Source organism: Camelus dromedarius, chromosome 13 (genome assembly GCF_036321535.1).
Source record: "Camelus dromedarius isolate mCamDro1 chromosome 13, mCamDro1.pat, whole genome shotgun sequence".
In the NCBI taxonomy this organism is placed as follows: domain Eukaryota; kingdom Metazoa; phylum Chordata; class Mammalia; order Artiodactyla; family Camelidae; genus Camelus; species Camelus dromedarius.
In genome coordinates, this window is record NC_087448.1 from 17378857 (window position 1) to 17400530 (window position 21674).

The following is a 21674-nucleotide window of genomic DNA, read 5'->3' on the forward strand; positions in this document are numbered from 1 at the left end:
TCTGTAGAATGGTGAATTATTTAGATCAAGGAAAAGATATGTATAAGGAAACTGTTTAGAGTATTTTTTTCTTTTTAATGAGAAATTCAAAGTAGGTAATAATGTTATCTTTCACATGGTAAAGTAAAAATCAAGAGTACGTGTGGACAAGAAGGGTGGATGGCAATTTAATTAAGACATAATTTGAGGAGTTGGTAGTTTGGGTGTTGCAGATAAAGACTTATATGTTTTTGTTTGTTAACAAATCCCATTTAAGAGGGTTGCAGAGGACAAAGAATTGTCCAGGAGTTGGTGAATTCTAGAAATTAAAAGAAATGTTAGATTGCTGGTAAAACTTGGGAGATTTACAACGAAATGCTCTATTTGAATGAATGAGATCAGCAGGATTTGTACTGAATTAAAAGTGACTAAAGGCTGATAGATTGGAGATGAGAATGTGGGTATTTCTCTTGCTTGGTGAAATAAAAGGAACTCATGTAGCCCCATCAGCTTGATGCAGCATACCCGAAGCCCTGAACCAAACAGAGTTGCTCTGAAAAATTGTTAGGTTATAGACTTATTAACAAATGTATGGCTTAGTTCATTTTGGTTTTGTTTTTGAATCTTATTTGATGTGTTTCACTTTATCCTTTGAGTATACAGGGTTTCGTTGATGAATGTGTTATATAGATGATAAACTAGCAACATTACAATCAGACTTGCATTTGGAAATTAATACATGTGTATGTCTGATTCAGCCTGTAATCAGCTGCTTCAAGTTATTATTAGTCAAAAAAAACTTTCTACTAAAAACATTGTACTCTTTTCTTTGAAGTTTGCTTAAAATCTTTTGAAATCCTATGTAATGCCTGTGAACATACACTTCCGAACTTGGCATAAAATACTATCTGTAATTAGTTGGCCAGCCTTTTAAGTACGTTACCCCTCTACAATTTGAATATCTTGATATTTTGCAAAATAACTTACTTATATAAAGAGAAGGAGACTGTTCAACCATGACATGTTTTGTTTAATTCTTCAGGTACTTCAAAAAATTACCCACTTTAAAAGACTGACAATCTGGTTCACATCAATTAATACATCTATTACTGCACGGGTCTATGAGTCCTAGGCTTTGTTTTGTTTGTGTGCTTTGGCTTCCATTGGCAGTTGCAGTTTGTTCACCATAAAATCTATGATGAATGCTCAACAACAGTTCAAATCAGGTAAATTCAAACTGCACATGCATAGTTATGATCACTGTGTCAGTAATTTGCCACTTTTCCCCATAAAATGCTACCTGTAGCATATTCAGAAATTAAAAATATATAATATAATATATAATATACATACATACAATGTATGTATACATAAAGAATACATATTGTATATCTTTGAAGGGCAAATAAACATTTCTATCCTTAGAAAAATAATACGTTTACAACTCCAAGTTTTAATTATACATGTTTGGTGATGAGATGTGTGTACAGTGTCTCCTACCACCTAGAAACAAAATAAATAAAATGTAAAAATTATCCCTTAAAAAAAAAAGCTGTGTCAACTTACATCATAAATTCCACTCAAAAGTTTTCTATATTTGATGATTTATCGTGTAACACAAACATCTTTGCTAAAATGTCATGTAATGATGAGATTTACTTTGACTACCCTATTTAAAATTACCCCTCATACAATGGTCTATTTTTTTTAATGTAGCTCTTATTACCCTCTCTTATTTAGCCTATGTAATTTATTTATCATAATTTTTATTCATAGTGAAGAAAAGCAGATTTGTTTGGCCTATTTTGCTTAAATCCAAGAGCCTAGAACAGTGACTGGCACATAACAGACACATAAAAATATTTCTTAATGAATGGATGAATGGCTAAACTAAATTTGCTCACACTGTCTCAAAGACTTCGTTGTCTATATTGATTGCTAAAGACAGATTACACTTATATTCACTTAAAAACATACATCTTTGAAGAGATAAATCAAGGTATTATTACACATCTAACTATTGTGAGAATAATCATATTTGCTAATACAATTTTGGTAAAATTCATGTTTTAAAGAAGAAAGAGCATTCTGATTGCTGTTAGACATTAGTGGAGATGATCATGCCTGATAAAGTAGCCGCCATGTGTAGAAGAAGCAGAAATCAACCACTCAGCTGAAGCATGAAGCCCTGTAATTGAAGCTGAGTCTGTCTGTTTGGCCTTTACTTGTAAGGCTGGTGGTGGAGATCACAGTTTATCCTTTTATGATGTCTGATTGTAGTGGAGCATTTGCTGTCTAAAATGTTTCTATCTTGTTAGGTTACCCCCTTTCTATTCCTTTGACTAGGCTGGGCTACTTTGTATCCCTTAACATTTCCTAGGTGCTGGCTTTTTCAGCTTCAAGTCGATGATATATGAGGCAGTAAGAAAACCCAGGAAATTCACCACCAGTGGTTCCTTGGGTCCCGACATCACTTACCAGTAAAGTCCCTAGCCGGTAAGTCTTTTGCTTTCCGACACTCAGAGTTGTTTTTTTTTTTTTTAATAGTACATTATTTTATATATAATGTAAAGTCTTACTTAGGGTAAGCAATAGAAAAAAGCATATTTACCCTATATTCTTGAACTAAGTTAATTGAACTTACTTTTTTCCTTTAAAAGGCCTTTTATTTTCAATTTTCTAAAATGGTATTGCAAATTATCTGGAAAAGCCCCACGACTGAAACTTTTATTTTTTATTTTTTCATTTTTACACTGCCATGCTTAAGCAAAAGTTCCCTTTCCAAGATCAGCAAATAGAATTTTGGCATGACATAAATTCTCCTTATTTTATTGAGACCAGAGTACAATAATATATAAGATGAATAAATCAAGCTATGGTGTTTCTTTTTACTAGAATAAATACTTAAATATATTGAAATAAATGTTCCTGCATACCAAGTTTTTAAAAATCCAAAACTTTCACTAAATTAAATGAACAAAACTCCAGCTAAATTTCCCCTAAATGGGTTTCTGAATTATATCTCTTATATATACCTTAGCTATTTTTAATATTTAAAGGGGTAGTAGTCATTGTGGCAGTTTTATTCCTATTAAGGGAGTTTAGATTCTTTAAAACAACAAATTTGCATAGCAAGCAAAATAGACATTTTGAAAATTTGATTATTTCATGTATGTCCACATAGTGTCCTTAGAGCTGGTGTAAGTGAGGTGAACACCATTATACATGTAAGCTGATGTTCTTGAACTTCATAGACGTTCTGAGGTTGAGGTTATCTCGCTGATTAGATGACAACTCATTTTCCGACCAGACAAGATCAGAACTGCTATTGAATGTGACAGATGAAATAAAAATGCAAATGAGAATCTAAGACCACGACTTGTTCAGACTGGCTGAGAATTAATAGTCACTAGATTAATAGTTACTATATTTATAAAGTGAACAGAGAAAGTTAACAGAGTTTGCACTGACAAGAAAGCTTACGGAAAATTAGTGTAATTGAATTACAACCAGAATCGTACCATGAAACACTAGTGAAGACCTCACATATAGCATAAATGTTTAATAAGACAATGTACATATTAATATACATACTCATTGTGTGTATATGTATACGTGCTTGAATAAATGGACACTTTCATTCTTTTAAATTAATCTCGTATTAACTGCTAAAAATTGTGTTTTGTGGCCTCAACTTTACTGAAATGTAATCATTTTAACAATTAAATAATTTTCTACACTTATTTGACACAGTTGAAATATCCGTTTCTGAAAAAAAAATCTGTCTGTATGAAGCTTCTGTCAGTTTGTCAGCCTATTATACATAAATAGCTGGAGAGATCTTAAAATAATTTTGCAAGCTGCATTTCCATAACTTAAAATACAGCTAATATGGGGTATATATAAAACTCATACTTGGGGTCATAATTTTAAGAAACAAAAAGCAGTTATCTTGCGGACTGTCCAAGCAGATGTGCTCTAAGAGGCTTGTAGAGAAATATTCTAGGCTGCACCATCCAGTATGAGAGCTACCAGCCACATGTGGCTCCTGAGCACTCGAGATCTTGCTAATGAAACTGAGGAACTAAATTTTTTAATATTAAATAATTTAAATTAAAAAGCTGAAGTAGTATAAGATACAGATCAAGTACTTCCCTCAAAATTCAGCATTCTATTGAGATGCTCTGTAACTATAAAATACACACTAGGGTTCAAAGACTTAGTAATACTAAAAAGAATGTGATTTATTAACCTTATATTGAATACATGTTTAGATGATTTTTAATGATTCTGTACAATGCTAAAACAAATTTTACTATTTCAAACTTTTTAAATGTATTACCTATATCTCAAATTATATTTCTGTACCACTGTTCTAAGTATACTAAGTTGTCCTAGAAGCAAAAAACAAATTATGATTTCTCACATACCATCTAACAGTGCTGTTCGAGCTTCAACATGCTTTCAAATCTCAGAGTGATCTTAGAATGAGTTTCTTGATTCATTAGGTCAAGTGAAGAGCTAGAGTTTCCATATTTAACAAGACCGTAGCTAATGATGATCATGTTATTTAATACATTCATAAAAAAGGGAGATGGTCTAAATGATAGGAACTGATGATTTGGTGACTTTTCATATGGACAAATTTAGGTTTACATTGTAGAGTAAGGAACAATAGGAATATATTTCCTTAAAAAAAAGAAAAGAATTTTCTGAGCAAATCCAAGAGGGAATCTAGTATAAAAAAAAAAAATCACTATATGACAACAAAAGAAACACTGAGTTATTTTTGGTCTCAGCCTACCTACTGCCACCTCAAAGAAACTTCCTAGTGACTTTTAGATAAATAGTCTCCATTTTTTCTATGCCCTATAATTTAAAACATCTCCTTCACTAACCTTCTCAAAACTCATGAGCTTATTCGTATGTTTTTTGTTCATTGCTTTCTCCACAACTAGAATGTACACTCCATGAGGACAGGCAGTGTGTCAGCCTAGTTCTCATCACTGCACCCGCAGGAGACACGGAGTGGGCTGTCGGTAACAGCTGCTGACTTAATCTGCTTTTAGAAAAAGAGCAAAGAGGATGCTAATTTGTAAATGGCCGCTTTCTGTGAACATATTAACTAGTATTAAAGTTTTAGAAGTTTATTTTTCCTCTTGTCTCATTTTTGAGCTTATCCAATCATTTCAAAGAATTCTTTCCTAAAATTCTAGCTAGAAAATATTTTTTTTAATCTCTAAAATAAAGCTATAATTCAACATAGTATTTCATCTCACTCATAGTCATTAGGGAAGCCCCTCTCGCCTGCCGGCCTCTGACAGCCTGCCTTCAGCCTCAGTCACTCTCCCTCACTCCAGTCACGCCCGCCCGGACTTACGCTGACGACATCGCACTCACTGACACATTCGAACACAGGAGCCTGCAGACCTCACACAGTTCCCACAGCTGCAGAGACATATCCGCTCAATCCCTCACATCTTGGCTCCCAAACTCCCTCTGCTGGACTCCTCTATGCCCTTGACTCCCACTCCTCTCTCCTCCTCCACCTGGTACTCATCCCCCTTATTACGCACACCATCATATTCTTCTTCACCTCCTCCCTCACGCCTTCCTCCTCAAATCAAATCACACAGGCCTGTAAGCACACTCACACAAATACGTCCCTCCTCATCATCCAGGCTATACACCCACAACTCCCCTTCCTCCCTCCCGCTCTGTCTCTCCCCCTCCCCCTCCCCCTCTCTCTCTCAGCACACACACTGAGGATCAAGGAACAGGCTTCAGGGTGTAAATACTGGGGCGGGGTGGGGGGGAGGGAGAGTTCATTGATACAGCAGAGCAATGAGTGTGGTATTTGGCCATGGAATTAGAAATCATATAAAGTGAGAAAGTGGGAGACAATTTATTGTGTATAAATGGTGGAAACTGTACATATTTGGGGATATTCTTTTTCAATACATGTAAATAATCTCAAATTTCTCTATTTTACAAAAGCACTAACGACAAGAAAACATCCCTTCAATCTGAGCTCCAACCTCTCTTTGTCATTATACTCAAGCCTCAAAAACAGTAGTTGCAAAATCCATCTACACATTCTCCATGCTTCTTAATATTTCCTCAGCCTACTTCAGTCTCATTTCTGTTCTCTCCTCCACCAAAACTTCTCTGCCAAGGATCACCAAAAATTTTCTAACTGATAAACTGCAGTGGATTATCTGAGTATCATCTTACCCCTCCTAGTTCTGCCATTTAGTATGCGTGGCCAGTTCTTTATTCCTTATTGCAAGTCCCTCCTGAGACATCAGATGTGATTCTTTTTTGTTATCTGTTGTCTCTTCTTCCACTTGCACGATTTACACCCTAAAGATTGCTTCTCCTTGAGCCCCTCTGCTTCTCAGGTTACTCACCGTGGATGTGCCATTTAATCTGTTTACGTGGAGTATATTAGTCTCTCTATGGATCTTCCAAACCTGTATTCCAAACTAGCTGGCTCTTTTGTGCTGAACAAGTGTGTGTTTATGGAACTACACACTCTGAAAACATGATTCAATGTTGAATTCATCTGTGCTTCTCCCAAACCTGCCACGTCTCTCTAAGCTACAGCAGTAGTTATAACTCTGCCTTCCTCCCAGTCTCTAAAGTCAGTCACTGGTTTTCTCTCATTCTGAAAGCAAGTCCAACTTACTTTATTTTCTCCTCAGCCGACCGCATCCATCTCCTTTCCTCTAGCTGCACTGCACCAGACTCAGTATTGCTAACTTCAGTGATTGCCATAAAGTCAAATATTTTGTCTCCTTTAGACTCAAACTCATTCAAACTGCTCTCTTTTTTTTTCTAAAATACAATCATTTGTGTATCTGTTCCTTTAAAAGTTATTTGGTAGCAATACTTGTATATAGAATCATGTCCAAACTTCCCTGTGGCACATAAGCATGTCATGATTGTATTTTTACCTCCTCCTCTCACTTGGCTTCTCACCATGCCGGTTTTTTTTTCTTACCCTCGCCATGTAGAATGACTTGCAGTTCCCCAGTACTGTGCATTGTGTCTTAACTCACCACTCAGCTATGGCATGGCATGGCCTGGTGGAAGGGTAGTTCAACCTCTTTAGAAAACAATCTGTAGTTTTCTTATAAAGTTTAGCTAACATTTATTTTATCACCCATTCACTCTATTCCTAGGTATTTACTCAAGACAAATGAGAACATATCTGCACAAAACCTTATACATAAATGTTCGTACAGTTTTATCCATCATAGGCTAAAACTGAAAACAAGTCAAACGTCCATCAACAAGTGAATGGATTTTTTTAAAGGTACTATTTTCCATTTTATTCAACAATAAAAGGAAACTATTGTTGACTCAAATGGCAGGTGCTGTTCCAAAGTAAATAAACAGAGTGCTTAACACTTGGTATCTTCCTGCTGATCTTCAGAAGGCTCTTTTCTCCATATTTATTAGGAAAGACTCTAAAAGACAGTTTGCTTTTACCTGGCAGGGGCAGAATCAGAGCTTCAATATCTTATCCAAGGGCTAGATCAGCTCTTTAAGCTCTCTATCAATTCTAGGTACAAATTGGCCTTTTCCACTTTATTGAAAAAAAAAAATCATTCTGACTGGACTTACTGAGTTGGTGTTAGCAAATGGAATAGAACTTTTGGAAGACTTGGAAGAAATGTGTATCAGAGACTCAGAAATATATCATATGATTATTAAGGGACCTTTGAAGACCACGGGTTCAGTGGTATGAGGCATGCTGATAAATGTCTTCAAGATGAACACAGAAAAGACACATACCTAGTGCGCTTCTGAATATTAGCAGCAAACCTGTACCTTATTTGCACTTACTACTCTCACTCATTTGCCAATAAACCATAGGTTTGAAACAGGTCTACACTTCCATGTTAGTTCCTCTGCCCTCGCTCTGCATGAGCAACAGATCCAACTGTGCTTGAAGTGCCTGTGGCAAATAGGTATTTTGGATCAAAGCCAAATAGCTACCCATCTTATGATTAACAGCTGAAGCTTGGTGCTGGGCTCCTGCAGAGACTGAATACTTGTCCATAGCCCTTCAGCCATCAATCCCCTTAGAGATGCTCATCATGAATTAAATCGAGCCATTGAATTTGGGTGTGTAATAACCATACTCACCATCAAGTTCAAGGGGTTTTGTATGAGAGGAACTTGAGCAGAGGCAATTGCAGCCAGCTGTGAGAGTCACAGAACATTCTCGTGGAGTGCTCGTTTCCCACATATTTCACAGCAGCGCCCTGAAACAGTGTAAACTTTTTCAGAGACGCTGGAGCATTGCAGGAGTTGCTGGGTGTGATTTGGAGACACTACATCCAGTATCTACTGTCCTGTCTTTCCAGCTGCAGCCGCCCTAACATTGGCAGCTCTTGCATGTTTCTGTCCTGAGCTTTCCACTATCCTATCAATCGTAAGTCCCCTAGTCAAATATTTTTCCACCCAGAATTCTTGCATTGACCCTAGTTTTGTGACTGAACCCAGACAGCTGAAAACAGACTACTGCATCACCTGATAGAGTCACTATGAGATGATGCATACCAGGTATCCTTCCCAGTATAAAACATGCAGAAAGGCTGAATGCATCTTTGCTGGTCTCCTTCACGACGTAGTTACATTATACTTAACTGCACTGCAGTCAATGGAAAATTGTATCTGGGATTTTGAAATTAATGGACAGCAACGTATGATCTTCAAATGCAATAGCCAGCTGTTTTGTTTTGTTAGAAAATGTGTGTCCAATAACATTTGGGATATATTTTTTTTACAGACCGTACAAGGGATGGATAGCCATGCTTCTAGTTTGGAAAATCAAGTCTAGGTAAGTCTCTTCTCATAATTATGCCAAGGCTTTATTTATAAATACATTTATCACATGACTACAATGCTAGTAATGTCAAACAGTCTAACAAAAGATACAAATTTTAATAAATAGCTAATGTTCAGGTGATTTTGTTAATTTTTTTTTTCCTCTTCCTCTTCTATTGCACAAGGGCTATGTTGGTTTTCTGGGTGACATTCTACTTTACAAATCCTTCCTTTTGAGTATTAATGTTTCTAATTTACTAAATTCTTCTTGTTAATTTATAATCCTCTCCCTTTAGTTTTTCATAAGCGTAGTGTTCCTGAATCCTAAATATTTACTTTAGCCCTGGGATTCTTTAACTTTGGAATTGGAGCTTCATGGACACAAAGAGCATCTGATTCAGATTATAAACACAATACTTAGAATATTATACATATTTCTCTCAAAACAAGGTTTTGGACAAAATTTCAGACATTTTTGAAACTTTATGAAAGTTTTTTCACGGAGTATTGATGGATTCAGGTACACTATATTATGAAGTCCATAATATGTCTCCTAGTATAAGGAAACTAGGTTTCAACCTTGATGTCTATGGAAAAGATAAGTGAATACAATGAATGTTGATACTTCTCTGTACATGAAGTACATGACTCTCTATAGTAGATCTCCATGCTTATCCATACATAGTATTTTAGATCTCAAAGTTAAGTACTTAAGGCATCTCTAATTACTGGTAGAGCAATATTATAGCCTTTTCTTTTTATTTTAGAACAATATACTTTATCTCTAAAATCCTTAATGCCATTGATCAGTTCAAATTGAGTTGTTCCTGGTATATTCTGTTTAAATACTTCTCTGAGATGAATCAGACTTCCCCATGAATTTCTCTCAAGGCTACTTGCTAATTATATTTAAGTTAATTTCTAACTTGAGCAAGGTTTTAGAAAAGATCAACATGTGTGTATCTCTGTGTACCTGTAACTGCAGATTTAAGAAATATCAGCACTGAGCAGGAGTCTCTAAACAAACACTAAATCCACTTCAGATGCCTCTCACAAGTCACGCTGGGAGGCTCCACAGGGATTCCAGGAAGTCTAGGCATTTTGTATAGGAGTGAATTTTATAATCGCATTAGCAGTGGGGGGCTGTTAGTATCTTTATTTATAAGAGCAAATAACTGTTGCACCTGTCCAACTGTTTGGAGTTGTGACAGACAAGGGATCTTAACTGATACCTTTTCTCTTCCATAGCTCCAGCAAGAGAATCCTGAAAATGTGGCGTCTCCCCTGTCACCAGTAGCTTCTAATACAGTGGTACAAGCAACAAAAGGGGAAAAAAATCCTTTTTCTGAAATGTTCCAACTTGTGTAGGTACAAAACTTCCTTTACTAATCATTTTTACAAGCAAGGAAGATGAAACATATACTCAAAGCTAGAAATCTTTTAGCTAGTGTAGGTTACCAACACTAATTGTACTTCCTCTGTTGGAAAATATGTAAACGTTGTTTAAGGTGTTTTATAGTAATTGATACCAAAATCATATAAGCATATGATGATAAATTAGGTCTCTGTAAATTCCAATAAGTGAATGAAGCTACTTCCTATGGCTATTTCATATAAATAGAAACTATATAGAAATATTTCTGTTGCTTAAAGGCTTTGACCAAATTGTTCTCATAAGAGAATATAAATTCATTGTGCTAAGTTAGCCTATGAATAATACAGATTTTTTCAGGGATTTATAACGTAAAGAATGAATTACAGAACCCATTCCTCCATGGACTTGTTATATTTTTCGTTCTTCCATTCACACTTACTTTCATTTTTCACTTCACATTGACCTCACCAGTGTTCTCCCTCACATCACATTTTTTTCTGCATTCTTCCCATCTAAATGTTCATGCCCTCAGTTGAATATTGCAGATATTTAGTTTTTACAGGCTCTCAGCTAGGAAGACTGTTATTCAGAGATAGGGCACTGCTCCCTCCCCACCCTCATGTCTGCTGCTCCTCTTCACCCTTTCCTTTCTCCTCCAGTCTGTTGTTAGGCTACAGTACAGCTCACAAATGTGTTTACAATGGAGGGCCAACTAAACTAAGAGTTAAACATTAAATAAATTTATATTGGAAGTGATTTTTTCCTGTACACTGGAGAGAGAGAATGTATTCAGTGCTAGCCAGAATAAGTACTGTTGCTCACCTGGCCATTAGCTTAATACTGTGATTTCCAAAATGGACTGCAGTTCATTTAGTACTAGGGGATAAGTGGCATCGTATGTCGTTATATAAGTCCACAGGTGTATCTTGCAATGACTCCCAATTAACTAATTATGAACTTTTTTGAGAATGTTTGTGTGACTAAATGATTCTGTTACTTGCATATGCAAGCAACACTCAACAAATTGTGATTCATATCCATCACTTCATGTTTTTTATTAAATTTTATTTTAGAAAGTTTATAGATCATAAAGTAAAATATCTTTTAGGAGGCAACGTATATGTCTGTGTTTTATTACTGCAAGTAAATGCTGGATATTTGCTGGGAGTCGGGCATCGTGCTCAGCGCTGAGAATACAGGCACAAGTAATACAAGCACAGTTCCTGCTCTCAGGGAGCTGACTTTAAAATGGAAAAGAGAAATAATACATCCTTAATATAACCATGTAAATTACTGCAGATTATGGCAAACTCCATGAGGGAAACGATCAGGAATGAGTGAGGGATAATGGGGAGTATTTTTTATGTAAGTCAGAGACATCCTTTCTGAAAAAGTGAGGTCTCTGTTAAGATCTGAAGAGTAGGCAGTGCAATGGACTGAAGGTTTGTGTCTCCCCAAAATTCAGCTAATCCCCAATGTGATGGCATTAGGAGGGAGGGACTTTGAAAGGTACTTAAGTCATGAAGATGGAGCCCTTAACAGGATTAGTGCCCCATTAAAGGGACCCCAGAGGGCCCTTCTACTCTCTTCTGTCTTGTGAGATCAAGCCACAAGGACAGCAACTGTAAATGTATATGTACCAGAAACAGAACTGCAAAATGTGCGAAAGGAAAGCCACAGAACCAAAGAGAAATAGGCAAATCCACAATTATGGTTGAAGACTTCAACTCCTCTCCCTCAACAACTGAGTAAACAACTACCAAGAAAATGAGAAATTATAAAGGAAAAAAAAAACACAATAATATCGACCAATATGATCTATCTGACATTTATAGAACTCTACTCAACTAGAAAAAGATACACTTTTGTTTTTCAATATTCAAGTAACATTCACCACAACTGGACAAATACTGGGCCATAAAAAAAGATCTCCACAAATTTATAAAAACCGAAATGATCCAGAATGTGTTCTCTGGCCACAATGGAATCAAAGTAGAAATAAATAGCAGAAACGTAACAGGAAAATCTCCAAACACTTGGAAACAAAACAACACATTCCTTATCTAGGAACAAAAGCAAAGGAAGCTTCAAGAGAATTTTTTTTATTTAATATATTGAACTGAATGAAAGTAGTATACATATTTCAAAATTTGTAGGACACAGCTAATGCAGTGCTGAGACAGAAGCTTGCAGCATTAATACATGCATATGGAAAAGTCTCAAATTAATCACCTAAAATTCTACCTCAAAAACCTAGAAAAATAAGAACAAAATAAAAACCATTGTAGATACAAGTTTGTCATACATGTTGTCTTCAAATATATCCTCCCTGTTTACTTTGTGTACTTTTTATAAGAGTTTTTAATTTTGATAAACTCCATTAGCAATAGATGCAAAATCCTGGCAGTAATCTCATTTACTAATAACAACAACAAAAAGGGTCCTAAAGTTCCGCAGGAGCAGTAAATGATCCAAGAAGATGCCTATCAACTCATTTCAGTCCTACCAGTACACACTGAGATGAGGGGGGGAAAAGAAATGAAAGCAGTCAAGGGTACTTCTGACAATTCACATGGAATCTTGAAAAGGTCACCTTGGGAGTGAGCTGCTCACATCATATAGACGGACATCTAACAGACTGTCACCCGCAGCCCATCACCATATAGAAGGTTAAGTCTGGGATTTGGTGAGCAAACTGGAAGTAAGTATGATACATTCCTAGGAATTAATCAGATTGCTACCAAAAAAAAAGGCCGATATACCACTTCATATTTTTAAACTCAGTGTAGCATTTGGTTTTTGCTACCTTCACCTTCAGTGCACAAGAGTCTTTAAATTCCCCCAGTATAACTTTGTGTTTAGTGTAAAGCTGGTTTGCAAAAATGTTTCTATTTGCTCTCCCTTTTGCTTTAGGTCTTCTCTTTGCATGAGCCTCAGTGAGCATCTCTCCCCACAATTTGATATCAGCTTGTTCCAAACTGATAGGTGTTAACAGTTTATTTTCTAACTAAATGTCAGTCTTAGGGTCACACTTTTACCTGGAATTTGGGGTGTGAACTCTCAGTGCTCTTGAGGACCCCCCAATTATAATTCTGGGCTCAGATGATGGTCTGCCCTTTTCTCATGAATAGTGGTTTTTTTTTTTTTCCAGCTCCCTTTCCCAGGTATGATATGTTTTCACATGTGTTAAAAACCTCATCCTCCTCATCTCCAAAGTAATTACGTATCTTAAACACTATTCTTTACTTCCTATGTCCATTACTAGCTGATGTGTTATTATAACACTTCTCTCTATATTTAGTCCTGAAGCTGTACTTTATTAAAATAGTAAGGTTAATAACCACACATTTTTACACATAGTTTGTATTTTCAATTTTTGTTGCATTTAATGTTTTAGAAGATTTAATTTTTTTGAAATTGGCATGTAGTATGAGAGTCATGAGGTTATTGTTAGAATAAAAAAACCCATAATTGTCCTATATAATGATTACTAGTTTTGTATTCTTGAGAAAAAAATCTATTCTGAAAAGTAATGAATCTGACATTTTTTGTGTCTGTTGGTCAGAGTTCAATGAGATCCTTGTCGACAAAGATATAAGATTAACTGGAAATGCTTAACTTACATAAATGATGTCGAAATAAATAACTGCCTAAGAAAGCTATCCACAATGGGAGAAACTATAAATTATATAAATACATATTTTTCCCACTTAAAAATTCCTTGGAAAAATTAACTCTCCCTAGACTGAATAAAACTCAATTTGTCATTACAAATTTACACTTTTTTGAGATGGATCACTTAAAATTCTAAGTGTAAATAAAGAAAAGATACGTATTTTCCCTGAGGTATGAATATATTTGTCATCATTACAGTAATTACAATGAATGAAATTGCTGATGGGTAATATCTCAATTTCCAACAGCTTGTGTTTGTCACAAATAGCCTTTTCAGATTCAGAATTTAAGAGTACACACACACACACACACACACACAGAAAATAATTTAATTAGCTGGGTAATTGAGTAATTACCTCATTTTTTAATTTAAGGTATTAGAGATTTTGTGATTTCAAACTTTTGCCTTAAGCCAAGCACTGTATTCTTATGGGAAAATTAGGAAGAACTATTATGTGGATAACTGTATAATATCATAATAGCCATTATTATCACATAAGAATCAAAAGTATAATACTCTTTATGGGACCACTAAGAATTGCCTTAGGAAAAATGATGATTTTATTATAAGAATGTACCACATTTACCTACTTCTTTTTTGCTTAGCAAACCCTAAGCTGTCCTAGCTTCCTACATGGTCATGTGCTGCAGTACACAGCCTACTAGAGGTCAGTGTATGTGCCATGAAAGCCCACTCTTTGGCTGGCTTTGTAGATTCAGTCTACAAAGTTCAGGATGAGCTTTTTACCATCTTCATTTCCCTTGTATACGTATTTTTTCTTTTTTCCCCCATCTCCTTTGTGTGTATTGGTTGCACTGGAATGAATTGGGTAAGCCTCTTGGATCACTGCTCCTTCTGTGATTTCTACTTGGTGTGGAAATCCAGAACATTTTCTGTAAATGAAGCTGCTTCTAAGATTTTGCATTAGATGAACAGGACTTGGCATACTGTGCTCTCAGAATGAACATGACCGAGTATTTGTAAAATGTTTATAAAACATATTTAATACAATTAATTGTTGGGAATTATATATAATCTTTGTGGACAAAATGCAGTTCTTGATTATACTGATATTTATTTTTATGTTGGTGTGATATGTGTGTGTGTCTCTGTGAGTATGTATCTGCAACTTCTGATTTTTTTTTTCCTGAAAAGAACCTGAGGAAAACAATTTAATAGCAGCATTATGAATACGCCCTCAAGGTCTGTAGAAAAACTGAGTTTAGAAGAAAAGTGCACATATAATTGGCATTTTCTCCAGTGGCATACTGGCATTAGGATACATTTCAGACACTTTACTATGGTGTTCAGCTGTAGCTACTCACACTGACATTCTCTTGCATCTCCTTACAACATACCCTCCCTTCTTCCTGAGGAGAACACTTTTGGCTACCTCTGCTCGGCCTGCTATAGCACAGAGTGTCTCAACTTTGGCATTAGTGGCATTTTAGTACGGATGACTCTTTTTGTGGAGACTGCTCTGTCCATCATAGAATGCTGAGTAGCATTCCAGGTACTAGTCACCAGATTCCAGTAGCACCCCCTCTCCTAGTTGTGACGACCTAAAATGTCTCCAGCTACTGCTGAATATCCACTGGGGGATAAAATCATCCAGCTAGGAATCACTAGCACAATGGAAAGAAGCCAGCCTTTGGTGTAAGTTACAAGTGAATTTAAATCCTATTCTATGAATGCATTTTGAGAGAACTACCTAACGTCTCTAGGCTTCGGTTAATGAGGAATACTTCACGTGTCTGCTGCCAGGGTTAAACGGTGGCGTGCAATAGACACACCTTAGCTTTTCCCGTGCCCGAGATACAGTGGTGCTCCTCAGCTCTTCCAGCACTTGGCCTCAGGCCACTTTTCTCAAGGGATCAATTCAAGGACACTAACGTTTGGCAGCCTTATTTTCACTCCATACTTTTAGCATCATATGTCATATTCTGTACAACTCACTTCCACTCCTCACGTGAGTTACTCGTTCTTTGTCTGGGCTGCCCTGGTTCCCAAGTCCTAATCTAGCACCCCGTTCCCCTCACTGAGTACATCTGAATTGTTGGTTTCCTTTCCTATATATATAGATCTACGGGGTGCCTTCCTCAGTGATAACAAAGACTCTTGTTCATCTCTGTTTCTGCTTTCCTGCTCGGAGCTTGACCTGTAACGCTTGAACGTGTATATGAAAGAAGCATTACTCTCAGGGTGTGTTTCACAGAGCCCCACTGAGCAACCTCTGCAGGGGCTGCTGTTCACCAGCACCTTGACATCAGACATTCTGCTGTTACGTTTCGTATTTACAATTTCGGGAAACAATAGGTTCCAAAGCAAAACAAGAGCAATGGCAACAGAAACAGAACAAACGTGTATTTTTGTTCTCAAGTGTTTTGAAGCCACACTTTTGTCACCTACACTCCACAGCTATGTGTAGAAATCTTACTTTTTCTGAATCCTTTAATCCCAGCCATTCTCTTTGAATCATTCCATTGCTATCAACCATTACACTATGTTTGTTTATTGTTTTGTTTGAATTTATGTCAGTCGTGGTTATCAAGAATGACAGAATTTCTAAGTATTGAAGTGAATGTGATGGGAAGTGGAAAAGGAAAAAAAGACATAAGTCAGAAAAAGGTGAAGGGCACAGAAGGCACCAAGAGGAACAAATCAAAGACGAAAAATAACTGAAAAAGTAAGGACCCGTTGTTCCAGTACTATCTGTTGAAAATATTTTCTATTTGTCATTGAATTTTATTTTTGCCTTTTTCGCAAATCAATGTATCATACAACTGCGGATCTATTTCTGAATTCTCCATTTTTATCCATATCCATCCTTACACCATTATCATACTGCCCTATTAAATCATTGTAAAGGTACACGTCATTTGTATGCTCTCCAAGTATGCATTTTATTTGCAAGACTGTTTTGACTACTGTGGGTCTTTTGTATCTCCATTAAAATTGTAAAAATACTTGTCAATTCTAAGGGGAAAAAAGCCCCTTGTAATTATAATTCATATTATTTGAATAATAAATTATATTGGGCCCTTGAACAACACAGGTTTCAACTGTGCTGAATCAACTGTACACAGAATTTTTTTCAATAAATATGTACTACATATCTAAGGTTGGTTGAATCTGTGCATATGGAAGCATGGATACAGAAGGCTGACTGTACAATTAATTATATGTGGATTTTCTACTGTGCCTTGAACAACTAACCTCCATGTTGTTCAAGGGTCAACTATAACTTATGAGAAATAATACCTTAAAATGATTATGTCTTCCAACCCATGAGCACAGTGTGCCTCTTCATTCATTTAAACTTTAATTTCGGTTCTGGATCTAGGTGGTAGAGTAGGAAGATCATGAGCTCACCTCCCATGGACCCACCCAAACTACAACTACACATAGGACAACTATTCTGAGAATGACCTGAAGATTAACAAAACAGATTTTCTACAACTGAGGAATAAAGAAAGGACATACTGAGATGGGACAGATGTGGTCTAGTCAGAACCCAGACCCCTGGTGCCACAAGCAACAAGTGGTAGGGAAATCCCAACCTGCTGGGTTCACGTCCAGGAGAGCTAGAGGGCTGGGCGCAACCAAGACTCTGCTCTTAAAGGGTTTGTGCACAAATCCACGCACTCCGAGTCCCAGCACAAAGGCAGCTACTTAAAAAACTCCTGAGTCACAGGAGAAGGAAATTCATAGACGTAAGTTTAGGGTATGTACTGGTGGAACTTTTTCTGAGGATGGAAGCTCTCTGATGGGTATCATCTATTTTGCTCTCCTTCCACCTAGCTGATCTGATGCTGGCTGGCACCACACCCTTGGGTATCTGTCCTTCCCAAGCTATCTGTCCCTGCTGGCCACTCCAAAGCACCTCCCATGCTGTCCCTACCTGGCAGGTGGCCTTGGTTGGCACCAGCCAATCTGCAAAATGGTGCCTACTCTGGGAGGCCAGCCCTGAACACCAGTGTGCCCATAGCAAGTGTAGCCCAGCTACAAGAGGGCACGTGCAGCTCACACAGGGAATATGCATGGAACACGTGGTCTGGTGACAGGGAGGATTGTGCCACTCAGTCCCATGGACATCTTTTACATAAGGCCACTCTTTCAAGACTGAGAGCTGCAACTGCTCTACTTACACAGAAGCATCGCCGAGAATTAGGCAACATGAGGAGACAAAGGAATACCATCCAAATGAATGAATAACACAAAACCTCAGAAAAAGAACTAAACAAAGTGTGCTAAGCAATTAACCAGATAGCATTCAAATGAATACTCATGAAGATGCTCAAATGAACTCCAGAGAAGAATGCATGAACTCAGTGAGAACGTCAACAAACAGATACAAAATATTTAAAAGAACCAATCAGAACTGAAGAAGGACAAAGTGGTGAAGTAGGAAATCCATGAGCTCGCCTCCTCCCATGAGCACACCAAAATGACAAGTATTTACCATTAATGAGAATGACCTGAAGACCAGCAGAAAAGATTTTCCACAGCTAAAGATATGAAGAAAAAAACACAATGATATGGGTAGGAGGGGTGGAGACATGATAGAGTCAAGATTCACAACTCCAGGTGGGAGATCCACAGATAGGACAATCGCCATTGCAGAAGTTTAACCCAAGAAGCAAGGGGTCTGAGCTCTACATCAGGCCTCTCAAGCCCAGGGTTTCTGCACCAGGAAGATGAGCCCCCAGGACATCTGGCTTTAAAGGCCGGTGGCGTTTCTGTATCATCAAATCTACTGCTGATTCCTTCTAATACAGTTTTTCATTTCAGTTATTTTATTCTTCAGCACTTTTTGGTTCACCTTTATATTTCCTTACTCTTTGTTAAACTTTTCACTGTGTTCATCCATTCTTCTCTTGATTTCATCTCCGTGATTATGACCTTGAACTCTTTATTAGTAGGTAAATTGCTTATCTGCATTTCACTTCGTTCTTTTTTGGAGGTTTATCTTGTTCTTTCATTTGAACCACATTCCTCTGTTGCCTTATTTTGCCCAATTTTCTGTTTTTATTTCTATGTATTATTCAGATTTGAAAGAGAGACAAGAGTTTATAGACAAGCAAAAGCTAAAAAAAGTTCAGCACCACAAAACCATCTTTACAAGAAATGTTTCTCTAAATAGAAGAGAAAGGACCATGATTAGAAATATGAAAACTACAAAAGAAATAAAAATCTCATTGGTAAAGGAAATACACAGTAAAGGAGCAGATCAACCACCCAATAAGGGAGTAGGAAGGGTAAAGGCCAAAGCAGTAAAACATCTACATCCACAATAAGTAGCTAGGGATACACAACATAAACGCAATGTAAAATATGTCAAAAATATTAAACATAAAGAAGAGGGTAAAGATGAAGAGTTGTTAGAATGCATTCAACCTGAAGAGATCATCAACTTAAAATGATCATATGGTAATCACAAGCCAAAATTCTATAATACATACACACACCAGAAAACACCTGGAGAAGAATGAAAAGTTAAACACAATGCAAAATCTACTGGACACAGCAAAAGCAGTTCTAAGAGGGAAGTTTATAGCAATACAAGCCTACCTCAAGAAAACAAGAAAATTTTCTAATAAACAACCTAATTTTACACATAAAAAACTAGAAAAAGAAGAAAAACGAAATCCAAAGTGAAAAGAAGGGAAGAAATAATAAAAATCAGAGCAGAAATCAAAGAAATAGAGACTAAAAATATAACAGAAAAGATCCATATAACTAAGAGATGATTCTTTGAAAAGATAAACCTTTAGACAGATTCACTAAGAACAAAAGAGATAGGGCCCAAATAAATAAATTCAGAAATAAAACAGGAAAAGTTACAACTTTTACTACAGAAATACAAAAGACCATAAAAGATTAATATGAACAATTATGTACCAATTAAATGGACAACTCTGAAGAAATGGATAAATTCCTAGAAACATATTATCTCCTAAGACTAACTCTGGAAGAAATGTAAAATATGAACAATCAGTCTGTAATGAAATTGAATCAGTAGTAAAAAAAAAAAAACTCCCCCAAAACAAAAGTGCGGAACCAGACAGCTTTACAGGTGAATTCTACCAAACATTAAAAAAAGAGTTAATGCCTATCCTTCTCAAACTATTCAAAAAAATTAATAATAAAGGACACTTCAGAGCTCTATGAGGCTATATCACTGTGATACCAAACCAGACAGAAACACTAAATCAAAACAAAAAGAAAATTTTGGGCCAATATCACTGATGAACATAGATGTAAAATTCCTCAACATAATATTAGCAAACCTAATTCAACAATTAAAGAGATCATACCCCATGATCAAGTGGGATTTATCTCAGGGATGGAAGGATGGTTCAATATCTGCAAATCAATTAGTGTGATATACTACATGAACAAACTGAAGAATAAAAATCATATGACCATCTCAAGAGATTCAAGAAAAGCTTTTGGCAAAATTCAACATCCATTTATGATAAAACTCTCAATAAAGTGGTTATAGAGGGAACATACCTCAACATAATAAAGGCCATATATGACAAGCCCACAGCTAGCATCATACTCAAAGGTGAAAAGCTAAAAGCACTTCCTCTAAGTTTAGGAACAAGACAAGGATGCCCACTCTACCCCCTTTTATTCAATATGTTATTGGAAGTCGTAGTCACAGCAATCATACAAGAAAAAGAAAAGGAATTCAAATTGCAAAGGAAGAAGTAAACCTGTCATTGTTTGCTGGTGGCATAATACTATATATAGAAAATCCTGAGGTAACCAATAAAAAGCTATTAGAATTCTATAAAAGTGCAGGCTATAAAATTGAGATACAGAAATCTGTTACATTTCTATGCACTAGCAATAAATTATCAGAAAGAGAAACAGTAAATTGGTGAATCCACTATGGAAATCAGTATGGAAACTCCTCAAAAAAACTAAAAATAGAACTGCCATATGATATAGCAATTCCACTCCTGGGTATTTTTCCAAAGAAAACAAAAACACTAATTCAAAAAGATATATGCACCCCAGTTATCATTTCAGCATTATTCAAAATATCCAAGATATGGAAGCATCCTGTGTGTCCATGAATAGATGAATGGTTAAAGACGATGTAGTATATATACACAATGGAACATTATTTAGCCATAAAAGGGAATGAAATCTTGCCACTGCAACAACATGGATGGACCTAGAGGGAATTATGCGAAGTGAAATAAATCAGACAGCAAAAGACCAATGCTGTATGATTTCACTTATACATGAAATCTAAAAAAAAAAAAAAAAAAACAAAACAAATGAACAAACATAATAAAACAGAATCATGGATACAATCTGTTCTTTAAAATATGATGAACTATCAATCTCAATCTTAACAAAAGCATGAAAAATAAAACAGTAAGATTCTGCCATATATATTCTGATGAAGAAATATATATATACTGATGAAGAAAAAGTATTAATGTTTGTAAATGTCTTTGGATATATATACTTTCACATTCAATGCTTTTGGGCATATCCTTTTGGATTCTCTGTAGAAGGATTTGGAGATATATATATATATATATATATATATATATAAATTATTTAAAAGAGTAAAACCTTTAGACCAGTACTTAAAACTGGATCATATCATTTTGAAATGATGACTAATCAAATATTTTTTGATAAAAGTGTTTCTCAAAGGGTTATTTTTTATACTAATTGTGAAAAAATAAACTTACAAAAATAAAGAATTTGTTAAAAAATTGTGATCCATAGGTAATGTGGAATACTATATAGACTTTGATGCTCATTATATTGCAAGCA